The sequence below is a fragment of the Ovis aries genome, chromosome 19, assembly GCF_016772045.2.
Source record: "Ovis aries strain OAR_USU_Benz2616 breed Rambouillet chromosome 19, ARS-UI_Ramb_v3.0, whole genome shotgun sequence".
Classification (NCBI taxonomy): Eukaryota; Metazoa; Chordata; class Mammalia; order Artiodactyla; family Bovidae; genus Ovis; species Ovis aries.
The window spans coordinates 19,107,960-19,122,754 of record NC_056072.1 but is presented as its reverse complement, the minus strand read 5'-3'; the positions used below and the strand labels follow the sequence as shown (position 1 = coordinate 19,122,754).

General features: G+C 39.6%; 1 protein-coding gene and 1 pseudogene across 3 annotated transcripts in view; both read left to right on the top strand.

The window, feature by feature from the left end:
- The window catches only part of GRM7 (glutamate metabotropic receptor 7), a 942,724-nt gene that overhangs the window by 392,564 nt on the left and 535,365 nt on the right, over window positions 1–14,795 (top strand). The gene's annotated exons all lie outside the window — the stretch shown is intronic.
- LOC105603613 (small ribosomal subunit protein eS10-like) overlaps window positions 1–14,795 on the top strand; it is a 67,558-nt pseudogene that overhangs the window by 25,835 nt on the left and 26,928 nt on the right.

Below are 14,795 nucleotides of genomic sequence, written 5' to 3'. Positions count from 1 at the left end.
TCATTTAAACATGTACATGCATTAATTCATTCAGTCTTTATAATGACCCTATGAGGTAGACTCATCATTTCCTTGTTAGAAATAAGGAAACTGAGACGCAGAGTGTTAATAAAATTGTCCAGCTTCATCCATGTAAAAGTGGCAGAGTAGGGTTCAAACCCAAACACTCAATGAGTATTCTGTAAACTGTCATACATCTACATGTGAAAATACTGATCATTTATCCACTATACTGACTAGTAGACTCAATAGGATTTTTGTAAGATGTTGAGGTGGCTTGAGTATAGTGCAGAAAAAATGAAGAATGGATGGATTTTAGTGGGAAATTCTCTCTGGAGAAAACCAATAGCAGTGGGAGAAAGAGAGAAAACAAACGAGCTTCTTCCCATTCCCCACTCAGCTTCCCCTAGACACACTTTTTCTCTGGTTGACAGATGTTTAATGCTTCTTTATGTTTCTAGACTCCGTGTATCAGCAGTTTCCCACCTTCTACTAGAACCCTTATGTAGCAAAGAAATTACCTACCCAAACTGATTAAAATAATAGTGATGTAAATACAGGTTCACAGATTTAAGAACAAAAACAAGCACAATGTTATACCCAGCACTTGAATTAAAAATTAATATAGAAAAGGCACCATGAAGATGCTTGTCATTTTAAAGTAACACATATCTTAAGAGCAGCCAAGATCATATAATGCAGGTTGGTGCAAGTTTTTTTTTTTTTTTGCATCCTCTTTCAGAGGTCAGCAGGCTGCTCTTCTGTAGAAGTTACATGAATCATTGTCATCTGATTAAGTATGTGCCAGAACTGCTCTTTAGTTTTCAGCTCTGAGTTAAGGTTCATTTTTCAGTAGGAGGCATTTGGTATAATTTTGGTGCTTCTCTTGTAAATGTTCAAGATTCCTCTGAAGTTAATGAGAGCAGTGGATGGTAAGGAGAAACTCAGTCATTCAACAGAAGTTGGATATGGGCCAGTGCTTGAAGGAACTTTCAAAGAGATTTTGTTTGTGTAAGAACATATATATATATATATATTTTTTTTTTTTTCCTGAACAGATTTTGTGAATAGACAGTAGTCTGAAAGAACTTAAAATACGTGTTAAAAAATTTTACAGACAGCATTAAGCATGCCTCAGGGGAAAAAAGTAATGGAGTGAACAGGTTGTGAATGTAGGAGTAATTCTGGGAAGTGGCTATTGCTCAAGACCCTTGTGGTCCATTTATGAATCTCTTAGTGGGGAGATGGTGATATGGGCCATTACCACAAAATAGTACTTCTACCCTCCCATTCATTCCTTATGAGCATCAGCACTGAAAACCTTCCCAGCAGTAGGCTTGAACATGGAGCTATCACAAATTGTGTATGTATTATGGGGAGGGGAGTGGGAAAACGGAGGAAAAGAGGAGGACTCTGGTGGGTAGCACTGCAAAGAAAAAAGAATGTCTGGATGTCACCCCTCCTTTTGGAAGGTTCTAAGAGCGAGGCCTGAATTAAGCATTTGGCAAGTAGGTTCATGATTCTTGGCTTTCAGTTTTCTTGTTCCATACATAAACCCATCCAAAGAACATGTGCCCTACAAAAACTGTTCAGATAAGCTCAGCAACCAATTGAAAGGTGTTTCATAATACAGTATCAGCACTTAAATATTTCCTTAGAATTTCATCAAATTGGCCATATGAGCATATGAACAGATGGCATTCTAAAATACTTGTATCTGAAGTCATTTTTTAATTGGGAGTGTATTTTTTCCCTTCTGGAACACCTTGTGTATTGGCCAAGTTCCAAGGCTAAGCAATGAAAGCCTCTTTGCTGGGATCTTCCTGGGCAGTGACGTGAGGGATCTGTAGAGGCGAATCACCGTAACGCCTGCAGCGACCGCAATCACTGTAGCAGGTGGCGTTTACTGAACACTTACTACGCAGGAGGCACTGAACTAAGGACTCTCCGTGCACTCGTTGATTGAATTCTACAGCCTGTCTGTGAGACAGATACGATCATCTGTTTACAGATGGGAAAACTAAGGCGTTTGGTGTTTGAGTAACTACCCAAGATTCCACAATTAGGAAGAGGCAGATTTGGATGTAAACAACAATCAGGTTCTAAATCTGCCCCCTTAATACTGCCCTCTAGTGGGGCAGTGCCTCACTTCACCATTTATCAGGACCCAGTCTATACCAGTCATGCTGCACCAGGTGCCCATGACAGAGAGGAACCTCAAGCCCCTGTGAGCTGCTGGGTGAGACAGATGTGAGCAAATAACTGCAGTACCACACTGAACAGAAGTGTATCGTAGATAGTCAAGTCAGACAGAGGAGTAAGTGATTGACTCTAAGGAAGCAGGAGAGGGAAGACTTTATGGATGTGGTTGCATTTGAGATGCTTTTGATGCACGAGTGAGAGGTTGAAGACGTGATGATACAGAAGGGAGATATAAGCATACGTGCCCAGTGCAGAGACATGAGAAAGCTCTCTCCTGAATACGGGGAGAGTCTCTTCCAACATCTTTTCTCACTCTTCCAACATCTTTTCTCACTTAGATCTTGTTTAAAAAAAAAAAAAAAAAGCCAAATTCACAATGTTGGCTCTGGATTGAACCAAAGTATACATCAGTTTTTCACAAAACATAGGGCAACTTTTCCAAGTCAGACTGAGCTTCTTTTCTTATTTGATTAATGCTTTAAATTATTTTAGACTTTATAAAGACAAGTTTTAGGTTCACAGCAAAACTGAGAAGATGTAATTTCCCCTGCTCTCATACATGAGTAGCCTCTTCAATAATCAACATCCCTAACCAGAGTGGTATGTTTTTGACAATTGATGAACATACAAATGACACATTATAATCACCCAAGTCCATAGTTTACATGGTGATTCATTCATTCTAATACTGTACATTCTATGAGTTTGAACAAATGCATCCTGATGTATATTCATCATAACAGAGTAAGCTTTTCATCATAGAAGTTGGAGCAGAGATATGATAAAAAGTACACAGATAAAGCCTGAGTGTTTACCTTCCCTTTTTCTAGACCAGACCAGATGACAGTAATCTAGATGGAAGTGGAAGAAAGTGGACTGAAGTATCAGAGGGTAGGAGGGGAAGTAAAAAGGGAAGGATTTCTCAGAGTCCGTTTGTTTGGAAGGGATATGAATCAGTCAGTGCCATTTTGAAGTTCTTGTAATTCCTGAGAGATGTATGTGGGACTCTCTCACAGCGATATGATGAAAAACTAATATGTGGAGGCATTTGCCATGTGCCAAACACTATGTTGAGTGGTTTGTCAGTTACAATTATTAACATTCAATCTACCTGCTCACCTACCTGACTGCAGTAGCTACTTTTATTAGTGACAGTTTGCAGAAGACGACTCTATAACCACTAAGAAGCCAAGTTAAGGTTCTAACTCGAGGCCTGATGGACTCAATTTTGGTTGCTAAGGATGGACTTTCAGCCCTCCTGACTTAGCATTATCACAGTCCTTTCTAGGTGACTCCTTTCTGTGAATCTTCAGATGATAGTGAAATCTGGATATTTATGGAGGCATTTGAGTACCCTAATGGGATTTCTCAGTAAATTAAGAGCTTGTCTGAATACAGATTCTTATTTTCACAACTATAGGGAGAGTAATGTTAAAATAATTCTGTGTTGAACAAATTTAAAGCTGTTACCGAGTTTTGGTTCTGACTTTTTTTTTTTTTTTTTTTTGCTTTGGAATCTGATTATGTGTCTTGAAATAGAGACTAGGATATATATGTCCTAGTTTAGAATTCTGGAAAACTTTGTAATTGAAGTTAGAGAATTACATTTTGAATTGAGAAAGCACAATTTATTTAATCTGCTTATTTCAGCTTTCCAAGATAAGATTTGTCGGAAGGCTAAAAAGTCTTCCTGACCACTGGCAAGTTCTTCTAAATGGGCACTTCGATTAATTATGATCCTTCCCCTGATTAAACATCAATGACTAATTTTCTAATACAGGGGGAAGGAAGCACTGCTATAATTGCTGGAAAATGTGTGGATAGAATTTGGAGAAAAATATAGTTATGATTATGATGTCAGATTGTACCAGCATTGTAATTAAAGTTTCTTAAAGCCTTCCACCTTATTTAATCTGTGCAAGGAGAATAAAAATTTGTAATAGGAGTTTTGAAAGACTCTATGATCTTTTTGTAATTGAACAAACTATAAGCAATAGAGCAATGGGTACTTAATGAATATCCATTATGTGGGAGAGATTGTCCTGGAGGAAAGAAAAGTGTGAAATGGCTAGAACTGCTCTATTAAGTTTTCACAAGTATCATGACTTTTGATCAAGTCAGAACCTTCCTTTTACAAAATGACTCCAGACTGCAGTGAGTAAACCCAATGATGGGATTTCCATGGAATATCTTGGCTGAAGGGAGGCCATTAAATCCACCCCCTTCCCACTATTATTTAATATCTTCTTAGCTTCAACATTCATTTTGAGCGACTACCTCATCTTTTCTTGAATACTTTACACCATGAGCAATTTATCATATCCTAAAGTGGTTCATGATACTTTTAAGGATTTTGGAACACGTTAAGTTTTCTTCCTGCAATTTCTCCCTGTGGGCCCTAATTTTAGTATCACCATCGTTTAATATTTGTTACACATTTGTTTTCAAGTGGCTTTCAATTATTGGTTTAGATGTTCACGGGCTTCCCAGGTGGCTCAAGGGTTAAAGAATCTGCCTACCAGTGCAGGAGATGCAGGAGACATGAGCTTGATCCCTGGATCAGGAAGATCCCTTGGAGTAGGAAATGGTAACCCACTCCAGTATTCTTGCTGGGAAGTCCCATGGACAGAGGAGCCTGGTGGGCTACAGTCCATGGGGTCCCAAAGGGTCAAACACAGCTGAGCACACAGGCATGTGAATTAGAGGCTTATGTGAGCCATAATTCAAAAATGCATATTACGTTACCATTTGGTATTTACTGTAAGTTAGCAAAGATCAAAAAGGTTAATGTCACGGTGTTGGCAAGATTTAGAAGAACAGGCAACATCAAACACTGTGGATGGGGAGAGTAAATCACACAAGCTCTTTGCAAGGCAGTTCAGCAATATCTATCAAAATTACAACTGCCCACGCATGATGGCCCACTAATTCCACTTCCTGAAGTTTATCCTATAAATGTACTGTGTGTGTGTATATATATTAGTCACTCAGTAATGTCTGATGCTTTGTGACCCCATAGACTGTATGTAACCCACCAGGCTCCTCTGTCCATGGAACTCTCCAGGCAAGAATATGGGAGTGGGTTGCAATTCCCTTCTCCAGGGGGTCTTCCCAACCCAGGTTTTGAACCCAGTCTCCCACATTGCAGGTCTATTCTTTACCATCTGAGCCATCAGGGAAACCCAAGCATACTATAACAGTTTTAAATGTCTAAAGTAGAAACCTTTATAATAGCCAAAGAAAAGGAATCCTGATGCAAATTGCAATGGAATTTAGGAAAATGAAATTATGTCATATTTAAGCAGAAGTAATGCTTTTGGGGCTCCAAAATCACTGCAGATGGTGACTGCAGCCATGAAATTAAAAGACGCTTACTCCTTGGAAGGAAACTTATGACTAACCTAGATAACATATTCAAAAGCAGAGACATTACTTTGCCAACAAATGTCCATCTAGTCAAGGTTATGGCTTTTCCAGTGGTCATGTATGGATGTGAGAGTTGGACTGTGAAGAAAGCTGAGCACTGAAGAATTGATGCTTTTGATCTGTGCTGTTGGAGAAGACTCTTGAGAATCCCTTGAACTGCAAGGAGATCCAACCAGTCCATTCTGAAGGAGATTAGCCCTGGGATTTCTTTGGAAGGAATGATGCTGAAGCTGAAACTCCAGTACTTTGGCCACCTCATGTGAAGAGTTGACTCATTGGAAAAGACTCTGATGCTGGGAGGGACTGGGGACAGGAGGAGAAGGGGACAACAGAGGATGAGATGGCTGGATGGCATCACTGACTCGATGGACGCGAGTGTCTGGGAGTTAGTGATGGACAGGGACCCCTGGCATGCTGCAATTCATGGGGTCACAAAGAGTCAGACATGACTGAGTAACTGAACTGAATGGTTTAATAAAGTTTTGAAAAATAAGGTAAATTTAAAAAATGGAAACCAAATTTGACCTTTTAGCATGCATTCTGTGATTCATCAGAAAATATATACCTGCCTCATTAGTCGGAGAAGGCAATGGCAACCCACAGTACTCTCGCCTGGAAAATCCCGTGGATGGAGGAGCCTAGTAGGCTACAGTCCATGGGGTCACTGAGAGTCGGACACGACTAATCGCCTTCACTTTCACTTTTCACTTTCATGCATTGGAGAAGGGAATGGCAACCCACTCCAGTGTTCTTGCCTGGAGAATCCCAGAGTCAGGGGAGCTTGGTGGGCTGCCATCTATGGGGTTGCACAGAGTTGGACAGAAGCAACTTAGCAGCAGCAGCAGCGTTAGTATTAACAGTTTCCTACAATCAACTGTGTGTGTGCACATGTATACTCAGTCATGTCCAGCTCTTGCGACCTCATCGGCCGTAGCCCACCAGCTCCTTTGTCCACGGGATTTCCCAGGCCAGAATCCTGGAGTTGGTTGACATTTCATACTCCAGGGGATCTTCCTGACCCAGGAATCTCACCTACACAGGTCTCTTGCATCTCCTGCATTGACAAGGAGATTCTTTACCACTGTGCCACCTGGGAAGGCCTTAATCAACTATATTCCAGTATAAAATTAAAATGTAAAAAAAAGAAAAAAAAGCTTTTACTGGTTAAAGTGGATTCTGACTGCCTGATTTGGGTTCCCCTCCTTACCATTTACCATCAGCACCTCTTCTGATGAGTTACTTATGTCTCTGGGCCTCAGGTTCTTAACCAGTTACAACAGTATCCATAGCATAGAATCCTTATATGATTGTGATAAGATAATGCTCATAAAGTACTTAGCATTGGGCCTAGTCCATAAGAACACACTCAATAAAATCATCCTTTAACAAATGTCCATTAATGACGTGTATCAAGCATCTAAGATTGAGTCTTTATATGACATAGTGTGATAACTTTTCTCGGGTGGAAAATACTTTTTTCCACATTTTTTTTTCCTGGCAACACTAAAAGATGATATTTTCTTTATGTTTTAAGGAAATGAAACATTAGGTTACAGACACTCTTTGGTTGCAAAATAGTGCAACCATTGGGATTTTCAAAAAATCCTAAAATAATTATTGAGGGATATTTGTTAACCTAATAGATAAAAATTTATGACCTTTTTCCAGTATATACTCATATACTCTCCACTAGAAATGATGTGTTGCTTTCCCCTTTAATATTCTTGAAAGGAGTCAGATCAAAAATTCCTTCATTAAACTCATAGACGTTTTTTTTAATTTTTTTTTAACCCGTCTTAGGCCTGGCCCCTGCAATATGACATTCAGTTTTCTTTGTACTTCCTATAATGAGACTGAACTCTTCATAATATTCATTTATGTGACCCTACTCTAAATCCATGTTGATACGTAATTAGTATCTAAGCACCTCCCTTATTAGAATACAATTTTCAGTCTGTAAGTGAGATAACCAGGTTTTAAAGCCTTTCGCTTTAAACTGATGTTACCTTGCTTGTTGCTACTAATCACTAGGCGGTAAACAGCAAGAACAGCCAGTGCTTTTCTTCCCTTCTGTTCAGGTGTGGATGTCCTGGGTGTTTGTAATAGTCCTTCATGCGTTGTGCTTCTGTAATTTTCTGCTGCTATAAATAGTGTTTTTCAGCTCCTAACATGTAAGCCAAGTCACTCAGTATTTTTGAGACAGCATTCTCTGTACACGCGTGGGTACAGACTCTTTTGCTTCTTAAGCTTCTCTGAAGAAATGTTTACGCTAGTAACTTGGTCACCACCTACATAGATGGCAGTGCTGGTCAGCTCTCCCAGGCTGTTCGTGCTGTTCAAGTATTGGCCGGGCTTCGTCTCTAGTCCTCAAGGATTGTGACACAGAGTTACACCCGCACCTCCAGACATTCGACCTCAGCCGCCAAGCAGACCCTTCCCAGCAAGGCACAGTGCATCCCTTATCTTGCATTTCCATCTTGCTTCTCTGTGTACCACTGTCAAGGGAAGATGCAAATGCATTCAACTCTCAATGGAAACATAGCCTATTTTTGAGCTGATAATAGTCATCATTTCTCAACTAGGTGAGAAGAATATACATATAATTTGTTCCTCACCCAGAATTAAGTATATCTGGAGCTCAGAATTTCTTTGAAAGGAAAAATACAACCTACTTAGAAAATGTTTGAACGAATCATAGTGCATAAATTAGATCGATACAGCAAAGGCAGCAAGATTTCCTTCCTGGGTGCCTAGAATGTGCCACACCGTACTTAGATCTTTTAAATATCTGTCTCATTTTATCGTTACTACAGATGCGGATGGATATTAGCATTTTCCTTTTTCAGAAGGAAAAGGAGGAGATGTGAAGGATCGATGGTAGTTATAATATTTTGTGCCTTCCCCTGGCCATGCCTCAGGCAATGTGACTTGATAGCAACTCTTATCAAGAGAGAATTTTTCCCACTGCTTGAATATGGGCTGCCCTGGTGACCTGCTTTGACCACTAGAGTGTGTTGGAAATATAGACAATATGCTAGTTTCCGGTGCTAGCAAGAGGCATTGCCTTCTTTTACTTTCTGTCTTTGAACTCTGCCCAGATGCCTTAGCAGCAAGCTTAGATGGGCCTTTTGGATGATATGAGATCCAATGCTCACTTACTACACTTGTTAGGACAAGAGCCACCCACCCACCAGGCAGATGAGCTATACCTTTCCTAGAACATCCAGTTCCAGCCTGTAACTCAGCTGACTATAGACCCATGTGCCGGCCCTAAAAGGGCAGCCATGCCCAGCCCAGATTGGCAAAACCACTCACAGATTCCTGAGCAACAATAAATGCCTGTCGTTTCAAACCACTTAGCTTTGGGGTGGCTCGTTACACAGCAACAACTCTCTGATACAGGGAGCTCTCTTCCTTTTATTCTTCCTTTTCAGCCACACACGGTACCAATGCTGTTAATTTTTAAAAAGGAATAATTAAGGGCTTATTCACGTACAAGCCTAAGAGGACCAAAGTTCACTCATTTCAGAGAATAGTATTTTATCTCCAGTCATGCTCAGAGGAGGCCTGTTGCCCCAGTCACTGGGTCATTAGGGGCAGCGCTTGAATTTAAGCATAATCCTGAGGGCCCTATCCTTTCCCTTTTGACGCTTCTCTTGTCCCCAGTCCCTTTCTGATGTTGATGTTTAGCAGTTGTCTTAAGAAATCTTCAACTTTAAGTAGTCTTTGCTGGGGATCCCGCAGAATGTCTGGTAGATAATTACTCTTTTTTCTGTCCTTTGCAATTTGGGGCCACCCCAGGTGGTACGGAAAAACAAAACAAAACATAAAACCCCATTTCTTCTCTTCACAATCCAACCCTACAGTATTAAAGGGTATATTGCTCACTCTGCAGAAGTGGATCAAAAGGATGTCCAACACAGCATTGTTCAAATTGTGTGGAAAGTTCCTTTTTCTGGGTGTGGAAGTTTGCTCCTATGTAAAATATCAACATGACTAATCCTACCTTATAGACTGATTATAAGTATGAAATGAATGACTTCCATCTGGCATGTAGCCCAGTACACAAAATATGATAGGCTCTAAATAAGGGAAATTTCTCCTATCACTGTTCCTTCTCAGTTTAGTTCAGTCACTTAGTCATGTCCAACTCGTTGCAACCCTGTGGACTATAACAAGCCAGACCTCCCTATCCATCACCAACTCCTGGAGCTTGCTCAAACTCATGTCCATTGAGTCGGTGATGCCATCCAACCATCTCTTCCTCTGTTGTCCCTTTTTCCTGCTGCCTTCAATCTTTCCCAACATCAGAGTGTTTTCCAGTGAGTCAGTTCATCTCATCAGGTAGCCAAAGTATTGGAGCTTCAGCTTTAGCATCATTCCTTCCAATGAATATTCAGGACTAATTTCCTTTAGGATTGACTGGTTTGATCTCCTTGCAGTCCAAGGGCCTTGCAAGAATCTAATCCAACACCAAACTTCCAAAGCATCAGTTCTTTGATGCTCAGCTTTCTTGATGGTCCAACTCTCATATCCATACATGGCTACTCGAAAAACAATAGCTTTGACTGGATGGATCTTTGTTGGCAAAATAATGTCTCTGCTTTTTAATATTCTGTCTAGGTTGATCATAGCTTTTCTTCCAAGGAACAAGTGCCTTTTAATTTCATGGCTGCAGTCACCATTGCAGTGATTTTGGAGCCCCAGAAAATAAAGTCTCTCACTGTTTCCATTGTTTCTCTATTTGCCAGTAAGTGATGGGACCAGATACCATGATCTTAGTTTTTTGAATGTAGATTTTTTAAGCCAACTTTTTCACTCTCCTCTTTTACTTTCATCAAGAGGCTCTTTAGTTCTTTGCTTTCTGCCCTAAGGGTGGTATCATCTGCATATCTGAGGTTATTGATATCTCTCCTGGCAATCTTGATTCCAGCTTGTGCTTCTACCAGCCTGGCATTTCACATGATGTACTATGCATATAAGTTAAATAAGCAGGGTGACAATATACAACTTTGACCTACTCTTTTCCCAGTTTGGAACCAGTCTGTTGTTCCATGTCCCATTCTGACTGTTGCTTCTTGACCTGCATATAGATTTCTCAGGAGGTAGGTAAGGTGTCTGGTATTCCCATCTCTTTAAGAATTTTCCACAGTTTGTTGTGATCCACAGTCAAAGGCTTTGGCAGAGTCAATAAAGCAGAAGTAGATGTCTTTCTGGAACTCTCTTGCTTTTTCTATGATCCAGTGGATGTTTTCAATTTGATCTCTGATTTCTCTGCCTTTTCTAAATCCAGCTTGAACATCTGGAAGTTCTCAGATCATGTACTGTTGAAGCCTAGCTTGGAGAAATTTGAGCATTAATTTGCTAGCATGTGAGTTGAGTGCAATTGTGCAGTAGTTTGAGCATTCTTTAGCGTTGCCTTTCTTTGGGATTTGAATGAAAACTGACCTTTTGCAATCCTTTGGCCACTGCTGAGTTCTCCAAATTTGCTAGCATATTGAGTGCAGCACTTTCACAACATCATCTTTTAGGATTTGAAATAGCTCAGTTGGAGCTATTTGAAATTTAGCTATTTGAAATAGCTACCTCTGCTAGCTTTGTTCGTGGTGATGCTTCCTAAGGCCCACTTGACTTCACACTCCAGGATGTCTGATGAGTGATCACACCATTGTAGTTATCTGGGTCATTAAGATCTTTTTTTATATAGTTCTTCTGTGTATTCTTGCCACCTCTTCTGAATATCTTCTGCTTCTTTTAGGTCCATACCATTTCTGTTCTTTATTGTGCCCATCTTTGCATGAAATATTCCCTTGGTATCTCTAATTTTCTTGAAGAGATCTCTAGTCTTACCCAATCTGTTGTTTTCCTCTATTTCTTTGCATTGGTCACTTAGGAAGGCTTTCTTATCTCTCCTTGCTATTCTTCTCATACCTGTCCAAATTTAAGTGAAGCAATGATCTGAATAGGAGTTTGTGTGGGAAGACTTTATCTCAAAGGATCACAAAACTTCTGTAACAGCTACTGGAGTGTGCTGTTGCAGTGCAAACATAGCCATGGTCAATATCTAAATTAATGGATGTTGCTGTGCCAAGAGAACATTATATACAGAATCCAGACAATACTCTATGGGCCATAGTTTGCTGAACCCCTGATCTGAAGTCTGTGTTACTGTTTTGTATCAGTTCTATCTTTATTTTGGCTTTTTATGCTTTGGCTTGATTCTAGGTTTTGTGGAGTTCAACAGAGGCAGAACATTCCTGAGACTTAACCCTCTAGATTAATTTCTACTCTAGGAGTCTCCCTTCCTAGCCCTTGAATTTTCTATGAACATCCTCCTAAATATCCATAACTCACACCACCATCTCTTAAGAACATAATTTCTGACCCTGAGCACTATGGGTAGAGGAGGACATTTTTTTTTTAATCTAGAGAATTTTCCTGAGGAATCTTAAGAGATACTGTTCATTTAACTGGTTTTCAAAAGCCAGCATCTGAGAGCAAGAAACATAGGGGTTAAGGCTTTGTGCTACTTCTTTCAACATAAGGGTTTCTCTCAAGGCTTCAATTCACAAGTTAGTTCTGCCCTTCTTCTGAAATCAGAGCATCACACACTGTACCAAGTAGCCTGACTATAACTTTTGATTACATTTTCAATTACTTTTTGCTGCAAGCAATCACCCAGATTTTAACAAGCATCCTGAGTAAAGACACTCTATCATTTTATCAATTAATTCTCCATACCCTACTAGAGATAGTACCTAATAAGAGCAGATATCCACTATTCCCAGTGGATTTCCATCAAACATCTGTGAGTTAGGAGGGGCAGCAATCTTTTAGCATGGGTTTTTTTTGTTGGTGGTGGTGGTGAGTTTTTCATTCTAGTTTGACAGTCTCTTAGAGACAGTGGAGGCAGATCTTGGTGGTATGGAACTGAAACTTAGTTCTGGTGGTGGGAGGCTTCATAAAATAAATACTGATAGTGATTTAGACACAGATATAAAATGAGGTGTAGGGCCTTGCAAGGAGCTGTGTTAGTGAGAAGCCCTGGCACTAAAGGTTCATTAACTTTGCATTGCATCAGGGTCATGGAGGGAAGTATTAGAAATCTATGGATATAGGGCAGAGGTCACAGTCTCTGATGTTTGGATGGACTGAACAAGTAATATAAGACAGAGAAGTGAGCTCAGTGTATGCACATTCATGGGGGGAGCAGTAGGGCTTTGACACCCTGTAGAGGACAAACCTTTTTCTAAATAAGGGAGCTGCTATTCCTCTTCAGGGCTTCCCTAGTGGCTCAGTGGTAAGGATATACTTGCCAATGCAGGAGACACAGGGGATGCAAGTTCAATCCCTGGGTTGGGAGGATTCCCTTGGAGAAGGAAATGCCAACCCACTCCAGTATTCTTGCCTGGGAAATCTCATGGACAAAGGAGCCTGCGGGCTACAGTCAGTCTGTGGGATTGCAAAAGATTTGGACACAACTTAGCAACGAAACAATGACGAAAATTCCCCTTCAGCTGACTGTGGCCGTGCAAGCCCTCTACTGCCACATCCTGGAATTTTTTTAAAGCGTCTAGACATATTTTTTTAATTACATTTTTTAAATTGAAGTACAGTTGCTTTATGATGTTGCTAGTTTCTGCTATACAGCAAAGTGAATCAGCTATCAGTTCAGTTCAGTCGCTCAGTCATGTCCGAATCTTTGAGACCCCATGGACTGCAGCAAGCCAGGCTTCCCTGTCCATCACCAACTCCCAGAATTTGCTCAAACTCATGTCCATTGAGTCAGCGATGCCATCCAACCATCTCATCCTCTGTTGTCCCCTTCTCCTCCTGCCTTCAGTCTTGAAGCCTGAAGAATGACTGAAGACAGAATCAGCTATACATATACATACATCCACTCATTTTTAGATTTCCTTTCCATTTAGGTCACTACAGTGCACTGAGTAGAGTTCCCTGCGCTATACAGCGGGTTCTCATTAGTTACATATTCTATACATAGTATCAGTAGTGTATATACGTCAGTTGCAGTCTCCCAGTTCATCCCACCCCTTCTTCTCCCTTCATATCCATTAAATTTTTTCTCTACTTCTGTGTCTCTCTTTCTGCTTTGCAGATAAGTTCATCTGGAACATTTCTATAAATTCCGTACATAACCAGTATTGTACAATATCTGTTTTTCTCTTTCTGACTTATTTCACTCTGTGTGATAGTCTCTAGGTTCATCCACATCTCTGCAAGTGACACAGATTTGTTGCTTTGTGTGGATGAGAAATATCCCATTGTCTACATGTTCCATATTTTCTCTATCAGTTCCTCTGTTGATGGACATTTAGGTTATTATTTTTAAATCTTAAAGCTCCCAATTTTAAGATGCACCAAATAAACATATCTGATGGAAGTAAATTTAAGCTACTGATTTATAGTCTCCAACCTCAAAAATATTTTTTATTTGCAAGAAGAGATTGCGGTAGTTTGAAATATGGATGGTGGAATTATATATAATAATAAATCATATGTAACTTTAATATATGGTTAAATGTTGTCATATACTGAAGGTCTAGCTTGTAAGAAGGGCAATATATCTCACTCAGCTCTCAAACCTCAAATACCTAAGTCTCCCACTTCTGGTATTGATACAGGATGTTAAAAAAATAAAAAATGTCTTACCTTTTCCCAGTACTTTTCTAGAAAATTTCAGTCTCATACTGCTTATTCTTTCACTCATTCTTTCTCAAATGGTTCTTAGCACAGTGTCTGGCACATAAGTAATCAGTATATGCTTATTGAATTCATTAAAATGTAATTCAGCCAAGGTTTGCTTAATGTTGACTTTCCTTATTTGATTTCAAATTTGAGAGGACCTTAATCAATGAATGACATAGCACATGACTTCATTTGATCAGAAAGGTTTGCTTTGATTTCTGGGTGGGTTATGAATGAAAGTATCTATATGAGTTACAAATATAAATAATAATAATAGTACTGTCAATAATAATTTTGATTACAATAATTATGCTTATATTTGTGTCATGCACTATTTGAATGATTTATGCATATCAATTAATGTAATACTCATAATTGGCATTATTGGTAACCTATATAATATGGTTACCTATACAATAACTATCTATATAGGAAGTTGCTTTTTTAAGTTTAATTTAGGA